Below are 13,728 nucleotides of genomic sequence, written 5' to 3' on the forward strand. Positions count from 1 at the left end.
TCGGTGGCTATGTGTACTCGTGCGCATGTTGTCAAGTGCTGTTCGCGACTGTGGCAAGGATGATTGCACAAAATCAGTTTCACCGAAAAGGTAAAGACAATGTTATACGAAGTGGGGCTGGCAGTAAACTCATTCAGATCCGATCTGACGTAACTCTACAATACGCTGGTGTAAGAGAACACGGCTGCTGCAGGTACACTCTTGGCATTATCTATTCGTGTTGACAGCGCAGCCCGCAGATGCCCCCGCCTGCTGTTGCGGGCACAAGGCGCGTGCTGATCATTGCCGCGATAGCACAGGCGCAGGGACAGCGAACGAGGGAAGTAAGTAGAAGACAGGAAAGATGAACACGGTTGCGGGAGTGCGAGGACGGGGCACCACTGGCAAGAGCTCTTGTCGGTGACAGGAGATGGCGCAGGGCTAATCCAGTCGGCCAGAGCTACGCTGTCGTCGTCGTCGTCGGGGACCGGCGTCAGGAGGTGGCGTAGGACCAACCCAGTCGGCCAGAGCTGAACTGTCGTCGGAGATTGTGGGTATAAGAGGGAAAAAAAGAGAAAAGTGAGCCCCGTAACTGTCTGCATCAGCGTGCGACACCTCAACAGTAGCTCACAAGGGATGGGGGTGAGGAGGGATTAAAAGGATAGGATTAAAGGTATAGAGATAGAGAGAGATGCGCTAGGACAGCGAGCGAGGACTTATGAGGGATAGGAGAGATAGGAAAGATGGAAACACGGTCACAGAAATCCGAGGACGAGGCACCACTTGCGAGAGCTCTTGTCTGCGACAGGAGATGGCGTAGGGATAATCCAGTCGGCCAGAGCTGCGCTGTCGTCGTCGTAGTGAACCGGCGGCAGGAGGTGGCGTAGGACCAACCCAGTCGGCCAGAGCAGCGCTGTCGTCGGAGATCGCGAGGGCACAACCGGTCGGCACGGAATCCAGCGAGCGACAGAACGGAGTGGTGTGACTGTACATTGCTGGCACCTATCTCCGCTTCCGCTCGGGGCCCCGAGACTGCCAAGGAATGGTTTTCTGAGTAGGGCGGTTGATGCTAAACAGTAGTATCGTTCAAAATTGTTTTCGTGGGGGCGGCTTCAATTTGGTGGTCTATCATGTTCTCGAGCTGAGGATTGTGAGACAGAAAAAAAGAAGGAAGAGAGTTGGTTCGTTTGCCGCGAACACCCTGACATGTTGCATAATTTCGTCAGAGATGATGGAAATGCAGAGATGAGATGGCTGCCTGCTACTACGGGCCTGCAACAGGCAGTGTGACTGGCAGAGAACCAAAGAATCGGTCGCTTTCCGCGGGAAAACTAAGTGCGAGTGGTAACAGATGTGAAATACGCACGGGGTTATCTCAGCAGGTGACGAGCTTTATTTTAATTCTAGCCTGGCTCTTTGCCGCGCTCTCGATTGGGCTGCAAAAATGAGTGCCTTTTTTTTCCTCTTGTGAACCACAACTATCACCATTCTACAGCCAAGGGGTGTGGCAAATACATTGTTCGCGAACACAATATAATAATAATAATAATAATAATAATAATAATAATAATAATAATAATAATAATAATAATAATAATAATAATAATAATAATAATAATAATAATAATAATAATAATAATAATAATAATATTATTATTATTATTATTCATAATGTGGGGTTTACCATCCCAACACAATCGCATTCATTGTTAGTGTTGTTTCGTAGGTTTCACTTACGCACGCATCGCTACTCCAAAAAAATTGTTGGAGACCAAACACGAGAATACGAGGCTTTGTCATGACTAATATAATATACCATGCACAAGTCTATGCTATGCTATACTAATGTGTCAGTACAGCTGAGTGCTTACGACGATCGGCTTAATTCAGATCGTGTGGACGCGGCTCGATTCTTCGCCTCACCGGGAATTTCCCTTTTTCTCCATCTTTCTTTCTCTCCATCGGTACTCGTTCTATTATTTATTAGAGTTGTCGCATTCCACGCCGGAAAATCGCCGCCCGTGTTCTGAAAGCGAGGCCATCGGCTGTACCATGCTGAATGCGCCGGTTCTCGTCCGGTCTTCTGGGAGCGAAGCAGGAGAGGTAGAAAAGAAAACCATAAAATAGAAGAGGAAGACACAGCGTGCCCATTCACGATTACGGGAACTTTATATCTATGATAAAACGGCGAATGTGGACCTCAAATATCTGCGGTAAATCTACTACAGCACGTATACGTGTCACAGAAATTACGTGAATACCACTACTCCTAGCACTGGTTCACTAAACATTATCAAGGGAACACGCGAGAGTCAGTCCAGTCGATGATATACGTTTCAGCATGTTTTGTTAACCATCTGTATACAGAGTGTTTGGGTGGTGATCCGGTGCTTGCTGGATCGCGACGGTGAGAGCATTTCATGTGCAACGCACTGCAAACTTCGGTAATCTCAGCTCCGCGGTAATGTGGCGATAAAGATCTTCGCCGGTATGTTAAATCAGAGGTAAACATTCTGAATTACCAATAAATTTGATAATTGAAAACTACATCAGTGTCTCTTTAACGCATAATCATGCTAACCGGTTTCTTTATCCATTCTTCCGCGTGTGAAGCTTGTCAACCGATTGTATGCAGAAGAGCATGTCCAATAATTAGGCTGTCTCTGGCTCTTTTTGTAAAACCACCTGCCACAATGATCTAGCTGTTATAGTGCTCCTTAGTGCCGACCCGAATGTCACGAGATCGAATCCCAGTCACGGCGGCTAGATTTCTGTGGAGGCATAACGATAAAAGCTCGTGTGGCTATATTTAAGTGCACGTAGAGCTGCATTCACACGACGGATGAAATCACAATTCCACCCCGGGGATTGAGTAAGGCGTCACCAAATAAGTCACCCGTTCCCACGTCTTCGCTTCGGTCCGCGCGGAGCGATTCGTCAAGCGACGGAAACCCACATCACAGTTGGGATCCTCTGGGAGCAATGCCGAAATCCTCAACTGCATCATGAATTCTCGCCTGTCGTGTCACGAGTGAACGCTGGTTGCGGAGGAGTTCAAATCGCTTCACATGTCACGTGACTTACTTGTCCACAATCACACCCGTCGTTTGAATACAGCTTTAGGGAACTCCAGTTGATAGAAATCGCCAGATTCCTCTACAACGGTGACTCTTAATCATATCGCGGTTATGTCACGTGAATTATTCCACAGAAGCAAATGGACACATGTCGAAAAAAAAAAAGAGAGCAAAGCAAGAACAACATGATTCTGAACCACTGGTTGTTGGCGTTCTATTTTTTTCATGGGTAGACCCTGGGCTTATCATAGCCCCATACGCATTGTTCCCACTCGAATGAATATACACACTTGACATGCTTCTCTGCACAGTTGATGTAGCACGCCCAGATAACACGAAGACGGAACTCGGGATTTCCCGCCAAGCGTCTTTTTCTCGACCTTCGCAGCAGGGAGGCCCTTTGTTGTATACACGTCGCCGCTTGCACAGTATTGCGCCTACGAAGCGAAATAGACTCTTTAAATCCCGCGCGGGGATTCGTGTTACTTAAATAGTCGATAGCTCGACAGGGAAACGCTCGTTTCATCGAATGAGCTGCATCGAACTTGAGATATTTGAAAATCCGATGAAAGGGAGAAACACGGCATGCCCAGTGAGTGAATGATGATGAATGGGCAAAGCAGCGGGTTCGTTCGCTGTTGCCGTAAATCACCCGTGACATTGACCACTCACGAATGAATGTAAATGAGTGAAAAAGTGGCGCACAAATATATGCAATGTTTATTCGACATAAACGGCATGTTGTGTTGAGTTGTGAATTTCGCTTTGCCTTCATTATCACTGCTCTGTGGTATCGGATCAACCCTGAGGTTGTCAAAGACGACGTCTGCACACGTTCCCCTGGTGGTTGTTGGTTGTTTCAAGCCACAGGGAATGCACCGTAGAGCATATCGACACGTCATTTACTGCACAAGCCAGTCGTTGTCCGTGATCACCATCGTCATCACGGCTACGCCGCACGCCAACGAACAAGCCTCCAGCTTAAGAAGCTTATAAGAAAGTAGCATATAAAACAGATAATAAGAAAGAAACATAGAACGTGATCCGACTGGTAAAAATCAGCTATGCCACCTCGTACTGGAGGGTTGTGAAAAAGGGAACATCGGTTAATTTTAAGAAAGAAAACATCATCATCATCATCATCATCATCATCATCGTCGTCGTCGTCGTCGTCGTCAGCCTGACTACGTCCACGGCAGGACAAAGGCCTCTCCCATGTTCCGCCAGTTAACCCGGTCCTGTGCTTGCTGCTGCCAATTTATACCCGCACACTTCTTAATCTCATACCTAACCTTCTGTCTCCACCTAACCCGCTTGCCTTCTCTGGCAATCCAGTTAGCTACCCTTAATAACCAGCGGTTATCCTATTTACTTGCTGCATGCCCGGCCCATGTCCATTTCATCTTCTTAATTTAGACTATGATATCCTTAACCCCCGTTTGTTCCCTAATCCACTCTGCTCTCTTCTTGTCTCTTAAGGTTGCACCTACAAGTTTTCTTTCCATCGCTCGCTGCGTCGTCCTCAATTTAAGTTGAACCCTCTTTGTAAGTTTTCAGGTTTCTGCTCCGTAGCTTAGTACCGGCAAGATACAGCTGTATATACCTTTCTCTTGAGGAATAGTGGCAATCTACCTGTCATAATTTGAGAGTGCTTGCCGAATGTGCTCCACCCAATTCTTATTCTTCTAGTTACTTCAATCTTGTGGTTCGGCTCTGCGGTTATTACCTGCCCTAAGTAGACATAGTTTTTTTACAATTTGAGGGGCACTATTACCTATCTCGAAGCGCTGCTCTCTTCCGAGGTTGTTGTACATTACTTTCGTTTTCTGCAGAATAATTTTAAGACCCACCTTTCTGCTCTCCTTGTCTAACTCCGTAATCATGAGTTGCGATTCGTCCCCTGAGTAACCCAGCAATGCAATGTCAGAGGAAAACATGCAACACATTATATAACGACGGGAAGGAAGTTAGGCGGGTATTAATGATGTATCCCCATAATTCTCTGTTCTTCATCATTGCAGCATTACTCTTTCTCTTTGCATCCGACGTTTTTTCCTGAGTCTATCTCACTAATTTATTCATACTTCGTGGTACTTGTAGTCACTTACCCTTGGTATTTCTTGGCCCTGTATTGAGACCGCCTGGTCTTCGTGATCACTGGTCTTCGTGGTCCTTAAGGGGCCACGAAGACCAGTGATCCTTAAGAGGCCATTGGCGTCGGCCGCGGCAGGGCACGCCCAACCGAGGCCCGTTGGGCCGTCAGGTCAAAGCAGCCGAGAAGGGCTGCCTCCCAGTCCTCCCGGTAGGGGCTGGGTACAAGGGTGAAATTGGGAGTGTTTTGACACGCCCACACTATGTGGAAAACGTCACAAGCATTTTCCTCACAGTGCGGGCACTTCGCCGTGCAAGCGGGGTTGGAAGTGTTGCAGAATTGCCGGGTGCAATAGAGTTTTGGTGTAAAGGGCGAAGGAGGGTCCGCTCATCCGCCTTTGTGAGGCCCTTACAGGGTTTGGGATAGATTTGATGGCCGAATTGATAAATGTCAGTGTTCTCCTTAAATGTGTACGCGGGATTGGGTTTGAGGTCCAAATCGTAAGGGTACGAGAATGGTACCCGGAGAGGGAGCGCGCGGGCAGCGGCATCGGCCGACTCATTACCCTCGAGGCCCGTATGAGATGGAGCTCAAATGACCGTTCGGTTCATGGGCTCACCTGGGTACTGGCTATTCTGCAAAATTTTATAAGCTAAGTACGTAATGTAGCCCTGTTCGATACTGCGGCAGGCACCCTTGAAGCCGGTGATAATGACCCTCGAGCCCAGACCTGCGGTCGCTAACGAGATGGCAATCTCCTCCACGTGCGTAATGTTTTAACAGATTAAACACAATGCTGCTATCTTCAAGCACTTTTTTTCCATCCTCACCATGTACAGCATGAATAACAGCGGGGGAAAAACACAACTCTGTCTCAGCCCCTCGCTAGATTCAACGCTGTCATTGCTACTTATCCCTTTTCACTTTATGCAAACTGTATTTTCTCGGCATATCTTTCTCAAAAGTTGTATACGGTTGTCACCTATGCCCACTTCCTTCAATATATCCCACAAAATTTCTTGATTAACGTTGTCATACGCTTCCAGTGTTTTCTAGTTAAGCTACTTATAAAGGCCTGTTTTCTATTTTAGATATTTCTATACACTGATTAAGAACAAACAGGTTATGTTCTAACGGCCTGTTGATTTGAAAATCATTTTAAAATTCTCCCAAAATATCATTCTGCTCTGCCCACGTTTCTATTTCTAACTTTACCGCCTGCATTACCAACCCGTATAGCACAGATGTAAAGGTTAGCGGTCTATTCAAGCGAATATATACTTTTTCTTGCTCAGTGCCTTTATAGATTAGGTTCGTTCTACTTCTCCGCTGAATGTATAGTATTTATCTCTCCTGTAAGCACTTTTCTGCGGATTTCAGCGACGCTTCTTTAGTGCTATCTCCTAGTTCGTTAATGAGTCTGACGGGAACCTCATCTAAGCCAGGAGTAGTGCGCTTAGGAATATTTCATTCAGCCGTTTTCCAACTGAAATTCGTAAGTACTACCTCTTCCTCGGTTGCACTCGTTTTCATACTTTTACTCGCCGGGGAAATCCTCTGGGTGACCTCTTTAAACGAATAGGCTGTTACCTTTCGGATGTATAGTTCTTCGTACTCTTCCAATTTATTTCCTCCTTCATCTACCACATGTTGCATTGTGACAGACTTCCTACCTAGCGCCCATGTCGCGCCCTCTACTGGCATTTCCTAAATGCTAACAGAAGCCATTTGCGAAGCGCATAAAAGCTTGGAGATTCATGATCTTGACTAGAACAAAAGAAGCCGCCCCATGGCACCTTTATTCATAAACAGATTGTTTTCTAAGAAATTACAGATTTTTTGAAATAAATATAACATGGCAGTAAAGCTCATGTCGTCTCCGCAGACGGACTTTACGTCGTGGTGGAAACACCTTGCTGCCGCTGAAGTGACATTCAAGTGACTAATAACTAGAAACCGATCTTTCTTTTGTTCAAACTGTTAACTTGAGGACCACTGTTTATAAGGAAAAGTTGCAGGCCGTCGACATTTATGGCATACTCGCGCGCTTTTGAGAAATGGCAAGAGCTTCGTCACTGCATCGTCACGGACAGCTCCTGTTTGAGGTCAAGAAGTGGTCGCGTCTCGAGCGCGCCACCAGGAGCAGTCAGTTTTGGCATCGGCTTTAAAACTTGATGTTAATTAACTCATTGTCACTTAGTTTTAAATAATCACTATGTCACAAGTTGTGACGTTCTACAGCCATCCTGATAAACATATTTGCTGCAGTTGATAAATAAGCAAAATAATTAACAAGTATTTGGCTAGCAATACACTTTATTATCCCTTTAGCGCCAGCAAACAACTTCCGCATCGACGTAGACAAGGCGCCGTATACTACGCCACCTTGTTTACAGCTCACGGCAGCATCCCACTCGTAAAGTAGAGGCGGCGCAGATGTTCCGACGCGTAACAACCACGCACTGCACCCATTTCCCAGCAAATCATCTTGGCGGCGTCCCGCCGGCGACGAGAGAAGTGCCGAACGAGCGGCCACGTTCTATTATTCACGACCGGTGCCGCGTCGGGTCACAATGCGGCGTTCCGCGCATTCCGCTCGGGGTGAACGGTGCTCAGGCCGCAGCCACTTAATTAAAGGTCCGGGCAAGCTGCCCGCGTGCATTCTTGAGTGCGGCTGTCTCGCCGCTTATTCCCTTTTCCCTTTCGAGCGCCTTCCTTCCTGCTTCATGCATAAACGCGCGTAATCATTTATGGAATCCCGCGTACTGGCCAAAACAGCCGCCGGTTTGTGATTAACACGTGCATCTAGGATACCGTGTGAAGTAATAAAAACAAGAAAAAGAAAGAGTGAAAGGAGAGAAACAAACAAACAGTGTGAGTCTCAAATCTTGACATCTTTATGCTGTGTGTTGATAAAAAAACAATTTAATGCACACTGTTAAAACGTAATTAGTGGCTGCCTAGTGGTGATGTTACAGCCAAGTACAGATTAGTACGAAAGGCTAATACGAGGCGGGAAGGGGTAAATCCGAAAAATCTGTCTTAAAAAAAATAATAAGCACGTGTTTCGGAGGCAGACTACACGTACCGTGTCAGCGGCCTCTTCCGAGTTTAAATATGCTCTACCGCATAACATTGTCGTACTGCGCCGGAGCTGACTTGTTTCCTATCGTCATGATGTGATTGAAGCCGTTGTCACAGTTTTCTACGATATATGTGTTTTTTTTTTGGCGGGGGGGCTTGCATATTTTAAAGAGCAGGCATAGCTAGAGAAACAGGTGGATTGTGGCTGCAGACCAAACAACTTATTGAAGAGCCGTAAAGATTGAATGGCATGACACTTTAGTTGGACTATTCTCCGGCTCGTAGAAATAAAACGCACCTATTTCACGCTGCTTGCTGTGTCAATTTGAGTTGTTTAGTACCCTTTGCCGCGTCTCTATGAATCCGGCGGATTTCTCATGACTTTCAACAGTCCACAAGGGGTCTTCGAAGCGTCGATGACAGTGAACCACTGTTCTATATCATGCTGTATTGAAGTAGAATTATAGTTCTGCATACAACCGAGCTTGCTTAATGATTAATACAAGGCGGTACCTTTCCTCGCTTTGTCTCTATATCTAGTGAGACCAATGACGTAGAACAATTCATGTGCGCACGTCTGCACTTCAATGCGAAAAAGACGTTATTTCTGAACCTCAAAAAATAATTGCAATCAGAAATGACAAAACTCTTAAAAGTGACCAAACTGTATGAATAATTAATTTTCTAAACGTTATTAATTTCACTAAAACCACAGCTTGTTGAATTAATATTGTTGCATTACTATTACCCTTAAAAACTAATAAAGTTACTTCAAAGTCACTAACAAAATCTCATGATTCATGGATTAACCAGCGTGCACTTTATTTACAGTACATTTACACTAAGATTTCAGAAATTCCCGCGTTTTTATGCTTGAAGATAAGCACTTAGATTCAGTGCCGTAGCAAGGTGGTGGCCCACAGGGGCCGTAACCGTCCCCCCCCCCCCCCTGCCCTTGAAATTTTTTTTCACCGAGTATAACGAGCACAAAAATCCACTGCACCACATCTGCTTGCCCGGCTCTTTATTCAAACCAAGCGCCTACCGTCCCTCCCTCCTCTCCACCCCCGCCGATACAAAAGCTTTTGAATTGAATACGCATGCCCCTGTTCAGATTGCCTAGTTAGTATATGATACGTTGGGCCGGTTGTTGCCCTGTTCCATGACAGACGTGACGCAAGGTTAGAACAGAGAAGAAACAAAAACAAGGCGTTCTTTTTGCCTCTTGGTTCTTCTAGGTTATACCATTTCGCCTCGTCTATCAAGCAAGGTTACCTAGTCTTTGTTATACCTACTTCCTTTTTTTGGTTACATTTTTACGGAAAGCGTAATGCTATGTTTCTACCAACACTAATCAAAGTAGTAATAATCAGGCTAATATTATTCAATGTAGATTCGAGGCTCTAAACGAGGTAACGGATGTTAGTGTTCATACAATGAACGATAATCTCACTAGTATTATCAAAGAGTGTGCAATGGAAGTCGGAGGTACAGTCACTGGGCAGGACACTGGCAAACTATCTGAGGAGACGAAAAATTTCATTAAAAGACCACAAACCATGAAAGCCTCAGACGCAACCGACAATATAGAGCTAGTGGGGCTCTCGAAGTTAATCAATAGTCACGATGCAGGCGACATCAGGTATAACATCAAAAAAATTGAACAAGATGTAAAAAGTGACAGAAGCCTAAAAGCTGCCAAGGTAAACTTGTACATAGGGAAAACTTGGATGTATGCATTGAGGGACACGGAAGGCAGTGTCATAACCAATATGGATAGGATAGATGAGGTGGCGGAGTTCTACAGAGAGCTGTACAGAAGCCGAAACAAATAGTATGATATTGTAAGAAGTAATACACCACAACAGATCATATTCGTACAATAAATAAGGTAATAGAGAAATGCGCGGTATACAACCAAGCTTCCATAGATTACGAGAACGCCTTTAACTCAGTCGAGACATCAGCAGTAATACAGGCACTACGGAATCAGGGCATCGACGAAGCCTACATAAACACACTAGATGAAATCTACAGCGAATCCACATGCAGCCACCATTGCTATATACAAAGAAAGCGAAAGAATTCCAATAAAGAAGGGTGCACGGCAAGGAGACGCGATCTCTCCAATGATATTCACCGCGTGTTTACACGAGGTTTTCAGGGCCCTAGACTGAGAAAGTACTGGGATAAGAGTTAATAAACTGTATCTTAGTAACCTGCAATTCGCTGATGAGATTGCTTTGCTGAATTACTCAGGGAACGAATTACAGCTGAACTGAACACGGAAAGCAGAATAGTTGGTCAGAAAAATAATATGCACAAAAGTAATGTGCGACAGCCTCGACAGAAAGCAGCAATTTGCAATAGGTGAACAGACGCTAGAAGTGTAAAGGAATATGTCTACTTAGGACAGCTAGTAACCGCGGAGCCGAACCATTAGAGTGTAATGACTGGAAGAATAAGGATAGGATAGATTACATTCAGCAAGCATTTTCAAATAATAAATGGTATAGTCTGCCACTTGCCCTCAAGAGGAAGCCTTAAATAATAGCTGCATCTTCCCGGTACTTACGTATACAGAGCAGAAAACTGGAGGTTTACAAAGAGGGTTCAGATTAAATTGAGGATGACGCAGCAAGCAGTTGAAAGGAAAATTGTACGTGAAACCTTAAGACACAAAAACGGAGCAGAGCGGGTCAGGGAACAAACAGGGGTTAAGAATATTATATATTGTGGAAATCAAGAAGAAGAAATGGACATTGGTCGACCACGTAGCACGTAGGCGTGATAATCACTGGTCATTAAAGGCAACTGACTTGATTCCCAGAGAATGCAAACGCACGAAGGATAGACAGAAAATTAGGTGGGCCGATGAGACTAAAACGTTCGCAGGTATGACGTAGCAGCAGAAAGCACAAGACCGGGTTTATTGGCGAATCATGGGAGAGGCCCTTGCTCTGCAGTGGGCGTAGTCAGGCTGATGATGACGCATGAAAGTAATACTTAGTTGTCACCCTTGATGTAATTATTTGCACTATAAACTACCAGCCAACAAAAATACTTCCTTAAATTCTTACTATTTTAAATATTGTAGTTTACTTACCACTGAGTCGCGTAATAATTAGTAGTTAAAAATAATAAAAAACTTTTCAGTCGTAGAGCTATCATCACAGAAGGTGTGATTTCTTTTTCTGCTTCCTAAAGTGGTTCCAGTCGATCACGTGATCTTCATCATCGCCATCATCATCAACAGCATGACCACCACAGAATCGGCTCTCTCAGTGTTTCTTCCAGCGACATCACTGGTATCGCCTGCGCTTCGTAAGCACAGCCAGTTGCTGTGCTTCGAAGCGCAGCCAGCTGGTATATTCAATCCTCGCTTACTCTGTGCTTTACTTTGCCCGTTTGCGAGTGCTTATTTTGGAATGCATAGTAAAAACGACAAATTTGCGCTCTACAAGACGCTCAGCTACTCCATTCTTAGCCCATCCCTTGCTGTGGCTTCGTGCCATCCGGTGCATCATCATCATCATCATCATCATCATCATCATCATCATAATCATCATCAAAATCATTGTGTTGGTAAGTGAAATAAGCGCGGAGCTTTGTCGAAAAGAATTATTAATCACTTAACTATCAAGACCGACCAACCAGAATGAGCGAAGTTGTGATACGAGTCGACCTCCGAAGAATAAACGCCACAGGCGGCCAGTCGGTGTGACCTATTTTTTTTTTTCTGACGCATTTGCTTCTAGATAGGCGACTGCTGAGAGGAGGACAGCGCTTTACTGTGTCGGGGTACGCCCTTCTATGTGCGATCAAAAGGACACGCCGTGGCAAGAACGAATAAACAAGAAAAGAAAGCAACGGCGCACAGGCGTGGGGGGAAAGAGCGAGAAACTGGATGGCCGAAAACAGAAGGAAACCCGTTAAAGCGCACTGAACGTTCTCTTTTGGTTGCCCAGCGAGACGCCTATTCTCCGTCCTCCGGGATAGCCGTGATCGTATAGTGGTTAGTACCTTGCGTTGTGGCCGCAATAACCCAGGTTCGAATCCTGGTCACGGCAAAATTTTTACCTCTTTTTTACCATGTCTCAGCTCTGCACGGTTTCAACATAGTTTGTCACAATGTTCAGATTCTCTCATGTCCGTCTTTCAGGAAGGGTTCTACCGCGGCTAGAACGAATAAACATGAAAAGAAAACAACGGCACAAAGGCGTGGGGTGAAAGCGAGAAACTGGATGACCGAAGACAAAAGAAAACCCGTAAAAGCGCACTGAGCGTTCTCTTTAGGTTGCCCAGCGAAACGCCCGTTCTCCGTCCTCCGGGATAGCCGTGATCGTATAGTGGTTAGTACCTTGCGTTGTGGCCGCAATAACCCAGGTTCGAATCCTGGTCACGGCAAAATTTTTACCTCTTTTTTACCATGTCTCAGCTCTGCACGGTTTCAACATAGTTTGTCACAATGTTCAGATTCTCTCATGTCCGTCTTTCAGGAAGGGTTCTACCGCGGCTAGAACGAATAAACATGAAAAGAAAACAACGGCACAAAGGCGTGGGGTGAAAGCGAGAAACTGGATGACCGAAGACAAAAGAAAACCCGTAAAAGCGCACTGAGCGTTCTCTTTAGGTTGCCCAGCGAAACGCCCGTTCTCCGTCCTCCGGGATAGCCGTGATCGTATAGTGGTTAGTACCTTGCGTTGTGGCCGCAATAACCCAGGTTCGAATCCTGGTCACGGCAAAATTTTTACCTCTTTTTTACCATGTCTCAGCTCTGCACGGTTTCAACATAGTTTGTCACAATGTTCAGATTCTCTCATGTCCGTCTTTCAGGAAGGGTTCTACCGCGGCTAGAACGAATAAACATGAAAAGAAAACAACGGCACAAAGGCGTGGGGTGAAAGCGAGAAACTGGATGACCGAAGACAAAAGAAAACCCGTAAAAGCGCACTGAGCGTTCTCTTTAGGTTGCCCAGCGAAACGCCCGTTCTCCGTCCTCCGGGATAGCCGTGATCGTATAGTGGTTAGTACCTTGCGTTGTGGCCGCAATAACCCAGGTTCGAATCCTGGTCACGGCAAAATTTTTACCTCTTTTTTACCATGTCTCAGCTCTGCACGGTTTCAACATAGTTTGTCACAATGTTCAGATTCTCTCATGTCCGTCTTTCAGGAAGGGTTCTACCGCGGCTAGAACGAATAAACATGAAAAGAAAACAACGGCACAAAGGCGTGGGGTGAAAGCGAGAAACTGGATGACCGAAGACAAAAGAAAACCCGTAAAAGCGCACTGAGCGTTCTCTTTAGGTTGCCCAGCGAAACGCCCGTTCTCCGTCCTCCGGGATAGCCGTGATCGTATAGTGGTTAGTACCTTGCGTTGTGGCCGCAATAACCCAGGTTCGAATCCTGGTCACGGCAAACTTTTTACCTCTTTTTTTACCATGTCGCAGCTCTGCACGGTTTTAACATGGTTTGTCACAATGCTCAGATTCTCTC

The 13,728-nt window shown here is 45.6% G+C and overlaps 1 protein-coding gene and 5 non-coding genes across 7 annotated transcripts in view; 5 read left to right on the forward strand and 1 right to left on the reverse strand.

Annotated features, from left to right (window-relative positions):
• Sarm (sterile alpha and armadillo motif) overlaps positions 1-13,728 on the reverse strand; it is a 264,254-nt gene that overhangs the window by 161,014 nt on the left and 89,512 nt on the right. The gene's annotated exons all lie outside the window — the stretch shown is intronic.
• On the forward strand, positions 12,231-12,302 carry TRNAH-GUG (transfer RNA histidin (anticodon GUG)). Its single transcript has one exon. It is a non-coding gene; the product is annotated as a tRNA-His (tRNA).
• TRNAH-GUG (transfer RNA histidin (anticodon GUG)) lies at positions 12,568-12,639 on the forward strand. The gene has a single exon. It is a non-coding gene; the product is annotated as a tRNA-His (tRNA).
• On the forward strand, positions 12,905-12,976 carry TRNAH-GUG (transfer RNA histidin (anticodon GUG)). The gene has a single exon. It is a non-coding gene; the product is annotated as a tRNA-His (tRNA).
• Positions 13,242-13,313, forward strand: TRNAH-GUG (transfer RNA histidin (anticodon GUG)). Its single transcript has one exon. It is a non-coding gene; the product is annotated as a tRNA-His (tRNA).
• TRNAH-GUG (transfer RNA histidin (anticodon GUG)) lies at positions 13,579-13,650 on the forward strand. The gene has a single exon. It is a non-coding gene; the product is annotated as a tRNA-His (tRNA).

The sequence above is a fragment of the Rhipicephalus microplus genome, chromosome 3, assembly GCF_043290135.1.
Source record: "Rhipicephalus microplus isolate Deutch F79 chromosome 3, USDA_Rmic, whole genome shotgun sequence".
Taxonomy (NCBI): Eukaryota; Metazoa; Arthropoda; class Arachnida; order Ixodida; family Ixodidae; genus Rhipicephalus; species Rhipicephalus microplus.